Source organism: Aulonocara stuartgranti (assembly GCF_965226115.1).
Source record: "Aulonocara stuartgranti genome assembly, chromosome: 3".
Lineage (NCBI taxonomy): Eukaryota > Metazoa > Chordata > Actinopteri > Cichliformes > Cichlidae > Aulonocara > Aulonocara stuartgranti.
The window spans coordinates 11,359,440-11,365,439 of record NC_138941.1 but is presented as its reverse complement, the minus strand read 5'-3'; the positions used below and the strand labels follow the sequence as shown (position 1 = coordinate 11,365,439).

The 6,000-nt window shown below is 41.1% G+C and overlaps 1 long non-coding RNA gene across 1 annotated transcript; it reads left to right on the top strand.

The window, feature by feature from the left end:
* The first annotated feature begins 1,274 nt into the window (after positions 1–1,274).
* Positions 1,275–4,799, top strand: LOC309702475. Its single transcript, XR_014275536.1, has 3 exons — positions 1,275–3,797; positions 4,039–4,082; positions 4,213–4,799. It is a non-coding gene; the product is annotated as an uncharacterized lncRNA (long non-coding RNA).
* The last annotated feature ends 1,201 nt before the right edge of the window (positions 4,800–6,000 follow it).

The window sequence follows — 6,000 nt, the reverse complement described above, 5'->3', positions numbered from 1 at the left end:
AGAGACAATAACAGCTACCAAACAGTCGTCATAATTCGTCACACAATGAGAAAAGGACAAATCAACAAGTAACAATGACTAATTAATATTAAAATCTGTAACATAATGTATTGTTTGGAGTTTAGTCTGATTGGTTCAGGATGACCTGCCATTATCCAATCACACGTCTGCTTACCTGCATCTTTTCTCTTTTTTCTAACCTGAGCACCTGATGGCTTTGAACTTTTGTTGTCCATCTTCCATTGGTTTGAATTTTGCACTCCAGTACAAACACAAATCCCCCAACCCGAGGATCAGCACCCGCCCCTTTCCTGATGGTGCCCAAGGTGCCCTTTTGTTGAGGCAACTTTTTTTTTTTTAATTTTTATTTTTATTTTTTTAATGTGTGTGTGTGTGTGTGTGTGCGGAGTCCTGTCTGTGCCCCTAAAACAATAATATTTAACTATTAATCACAGTTTCGCTAAATAAAAGGATCTGGCTTGCATCAGTCACATGATCACATTTAACCAATGATCACCCTTGACGGCAGAACGCGCTGGTTACGAGCCGGGAACGAGCTCACAAAGAGCACGCGCATTTGTTGCGGTCCGGAGCTGTAGGAGAAACACAAGTTAACTCAGAGACACAGACTGATGCCACACAACCAGTAAGTAGGTGCACAGCGTGCACTGTAGTGTGTAGCACCCAGGAGTATTAGCTTATTACGTACACGTTGGTAAGCTGTCTTGTTGCTACTGACAAACTGAAACAAACGAGCGTGCTGTGTGTGCAACAGCGCGACAAACATTACCTGTCCTTTTATTAACTGCACAGGTTAATAACTCGTACAGCGTAACTAGCATGACGGAGTTTATATACTGCTGGGCGGGTGCTATGAAGTTACTGATAGTAAATTTTATTTTATGCTTAAGGTTAGTTTCTCAAATTTCTCAAAATCTTAACAAATTGTGCCAATCCTTACATGTTGCACCAGCTGATTTATCATCAAAAGTGGAGAAGTCTGTGACAGAGGAGACAGAAGAGCAGCAGAGAGAGATGGAAGAGCAAGAGAGAGAGATGGAAGAGCAAGAGAGAGAGATGGAAGTGCAAGAGAGAGAGATGGAAGAGCAAGAGAGAGAGATGGAAGAGCAAGAGAGAGAGATGGAAGAGCAAGAGAGAGAGATGGAAGAGCAAGAGAGAGAGATGGAAGTGCAAGAGAGAGAGATGGAAGAGCAAGAGAGAGAGATGGAAGAGCAAGAGAGAGAGATGGAAGTGCAAGAGAGAGAGATGGAAGTGCAAGAGAGAGAGATGGAAGTGCAAGAGAGAGAGATGGAAGAGCAAGAGAGAGAGATGGAGCAAGAGAGTGAGATGGAAGAGCAAGAGAGAGAGATGGAAGAGCAAGAGAGAGAGATGGAAGAGCAGGAGAGAGAGAGCCAGGGCATCGATTACTTTGCTCGCCCTGAACCTGCCATATTACAGGCCTTCTTAGATTACCACCCACAGCAGAACAGTAGCAGTGCAGTTGTGATGAGGGTGTTCAGCTGTAAAGATGGCACCAACAGGAAGTGGCTTACTTATTGCAAAGAACGCCATTTATTGTTCTGCTTTGTGTGTCTGGCATTTGCAAGGCTGACTGACACCAGCACATTTATAACAGGCATGAGTGACTGGCGACATATACATCTGCGCACAGAGGAGCATGAAAAGTGCAACACACACCAGACCTGTGCTGAAGCTTTTTTCTTAAGGTGCTCAAAAGGCAACATCAGGAGCTTGTTTGCTGGCAGTCAGTTGTCAGCTCACAGAGCACAAGTGAAAAAGAGACGGCAAGTTTTAGAGCGTATAGTGGATGTGATCAAAGTACTTGGGAAGAGGGGACTCAGCTATAGGCATGTGGAGAATGAGGCTGCATACACTTTAGGTGATAACACCATCGATCATGGTAACTTTCTGGAACTGATTGTGTTATTAGGCAAGTATGATATGTGCCTTGGAGAACATTTGAATGACTGCATTGAAAAAAGCAAGAAGTTGCATCAGACCAGTGGATCAAGAGGTAGAGGATCTCTCATCACCCTACTCTCCAAAACAACTGTCAACTCAGTGATTGATGCACTTGGCCATCTCCTTCAAGAGAGCATCGCCAGTGATGTCCAGAAAGCTGGGATGTTTTCTGTTCAGCTAGACACAACCCAAGACATCACAGGTTATGATCAGTGTTCAGTAATCATCAGGTATGTTACTGAGTCTGTGCAGGAGAGGCTTGTCTCCATAGTGAGGTGCGAAGCATCCACGGGGCAGTACTTTGTAAACTTGCTTTCTGGAGTTTTAGAGCATCTGAATCTAGACAAGGCCATGTGCACTGGGAATGCAACAGATGGTGCTTCAAATATGCAGGGCCAGTACAAAGGCTTTTCAGCACTTATGACTGCCCAGTCTCCAACTCATGTGCATTTGTGGTGCTATGCACACATACTTAATCTTGTGATTGCTGACACAACACAAAGTGTCATTGAAAGTGGATCACTCTTTAATTTACTTAATGACATAGCTGTGTTCATCAAGGAGTCCTATCACAGGGTTAATCTGTGGGAGAAACAAACCGAAAACACAAGACACAGACGCCTCAGTCCAATAGGTGAGACACGGTGGTGGGCCAAGCACGATGCCCTCCAGAAAATCTTTGGACATTTTGGAAAACCAGATGATGGCCTCTTCGTTGATGTAGTGCTGACGATGGAAGCCATTGAAAAGAGGGAAAAAGAAAAGCCAGCTGTTCGTGCCAAAGCACGAGGCTTTAAAGAGTGTCTCTTGAAGCATGAAACTGTGTTAACAGCACAGATATTTCTTAGAGTGTTTGAGCAAACAACTCCTCTGTCAAAGTACCTCCAGTCAAAGGGGATGGACATTCTCTCTGCCCATCATATGGTGACTGCCACACAAGATGGCCTCAAAAGTATTGCCAGGGACTTTCCAACTGTGAAGACAGCTGCAGACACATTTGTGAAACAGACAAATCAAAAACTAGAGGAGAGGGAGAACAACACAGACATGGAAGTGGAGGCTGAACTACCTAAAAAGAGAGCCAAAAAGAGAAAAGGCATGGCCGGAGAGATGCCTGAAGATGAGTTGCAAATCAATGCTGAGAAATCATATGAGGTGAAAGTGCACAACATCATCCTGGACAGTTATTGAAGCAATCCACAGACGACTTGTCATACATGGCCCTCTTCTTGCCGATTTGGCATGGTTGGACCCCAGGAAGTTTAGCCAGGTCAGAACAGTTTCTCTTCCAAGTAATGCATTTCAGAACCTCAGCGCCTGTCTACTTAAATTTGACAGCAGGGCTACAGTTAATAACCTTCAGTCAGAACTGAAACGTTTTGCTGAACAGTGGGAAAGGCTTAAGACATCACATGTAGATGAGTACACGACCAGAACAGCAAAGGACAGATCTGAAGAATGGGACGAAGAAAGTGAAATTGTGACCGAAAGCTGTGGTTCTTGCAAAAATTGCCCACTGTGCTGCTATCAAATACTCAGGCGGTTCAACATGCTGTCTGATGCCTATCGTCTCCTTGGGCTGGCATACAAGTACCTGCTGACCCTCTCCCTCACTCAGGTTGCCTGTGAAAGAACGTTCTCTACACTCAAGTTCATTAAAAGCAGACTCCGAAGCAGCCTGTCTGCAAACAAGCTGGAGATGTTTATGCTGATGGCCACTGAAAAGGACATTCTCATGTCATTGGACTCTGACATGGTCATTGACAGGGTAGCTGAGAAGAGTGACCTGCTGAGAAAGCTCCTTTTGTAACCTGGTGAGGTGAAATAAAAATGAGCAAAACATTCCTAATTATCTATTGTTAATATTAAATTCAGCTTTATTGTTATTGCCTAAACGAATACGTTTAGTATCTACCTTCACTTCAAACAAGTCAAGTGATTGGTAAATGCTTAGAATTTGTCCATCTTAATAGATAGAATAAATATGAGATTGGAGTATTAGGCATTTATAAACATATATTCTTACAGTCTTAATCTGTCATTGTTTCATTTCAGATGCTGTCAGTCATTTTAGGAGGACTGAAGTGTGTTCATTTTAAGTAAGTACTATATGGAATATGATTCAACCATTTTTCTAGAGTAAGCATACCAGTACTGTCATCGTCTGAAAAAATCTATTAAGTACAATTCTTTCTCAACCTTCACTGTCTGTCCTTTCACTTCATAAAGGTTTCCATGTCTTAAGATATGTTCAGTGTTGCTGCTGTGGAAGTGTTGTAGGTGACCTTTTATTGATGAGTGAATAGTCTTTGGTGATACAATTCAATCATAATCTGTCCTTTATAGATTTTAATATTCATCTAATCTTTATTCCTTTCTGTCCTGTTTGTCAGGGTCTGATCATACATTGTTTGTTTAAGAGGTTCGAGACCATTCAACTTTTTAAGTTCATCAACGTAAGTACTAGTGTATATGATTTCTCTAATTCCTTTCTGGAATAAAGATGCCAGTACTGTGATCATCTGAGCAAGTCCATCAATTGCCATTCACAGTTCTTTGTCCTTTCACTTGTGTCCTGTTTTTCAGGGTCCCATATAATTTCTTCAGAAGTAAGTACTGTATATGATGCCAGTATTTTCCCATATTTTCTAGATACTGTATTAGTACTGTGTGTAAAATGCCATCAAAAACTCAATTAAGTGTTATTCTTATTCTTCTTTCTCACCTTTCTTTCTCTGTCTCCTTTCATATTTAAAGGTTGCTGTGTTAACAAAATATATTGTGCTACCATGCTGTTTTCTATTGTTTTGGTAAATAAATACTTTATGAAAATATCTCTAAATCTGTCATTTATTAATTTTAATATTAATTAATGATCATGTCTCACCTCTAGTGTTCTTGGTCTTAATTTCAGGTTTCTACCATGTGTTGTAGATAGTTCAGGAGGTTAACTCTACCAAGCAGTCTTTTTGTTTCCGCTATGTACTGTTTAAAATCCCGAATAGGGAGAATGGTGTAGGTTTAACTTTATTAGATTGATACATATATACCAACAAGGCAGTGTACATCAAAGCAGTTGTTTTCATGCAAAGGCTTTATGGTTTTTCCTATAGCGATTGACAGACCACGTGACTTTGCGCATTGCATGCCGGGAACTCCTGGCAAAACAATCCAAGTACCGCATCAAATACAAGCATTTGCAATTGCAGCACTGCAAAACGTTCATTCTCCGGTTCCAATACCTTCTTGTTTTTTCTTTGCCGCACAAAAAAGGTATGTACAAAACGACGGAGAACAATGCCGGTCCGTACAAACACAGACTCGACGAAAAGACAAAGAAAAGATACAAGGAAAAATCAAAGGAGTGAAAGGGTCAGACCCTTACGAGCACACAGAGGGACAAAAGACGTTAGCGTGCTGCCCAACTTTCGCCACGCTCAGATTTATAATTATACGGTTCTTGGAGTGAGTGCATACACTCATGAAGTTTAGTAACTTCAGGTCACTGCAACAAGCCCAGGTACAGTTTACCGACGGATGGGTGCAGGACCTTGAAATGCACCGAAAGACCATCGTACGAACAAAGGTAAGTTTACCTTTGTTCGTCTCACAAATCGTCGTCATAAATACACATTCGTTAACCGTGTATTAATATAACCTTTGAGCTCAACGGTAATTAATTAGTAGTTGAAAAATAATTGTAATATTTGAGCCATTTCTGCTGTCCAACTACTTCTTAAAAAATACATTTTTAATGTTAATTAGATTTTTTTTACAGCATAAATAAAGGTTATATAAAAGTCACTGCCAAAGACTGATTGCGGCTTCTACCTTGTTACACTAATGTTGTTTGTAGCTCAGTATGACTTTATGTCATCCATGAGGGATGCATTTGACATATGTTTCACATATTATAGCCCAACAAGTTACTTATAGCAATTTAAATACGAGCAATCAGTTTCTTTGCAAATACCGGAAATCAGTTTTTGGCAGACAATCACTTTTTGGCACAACACC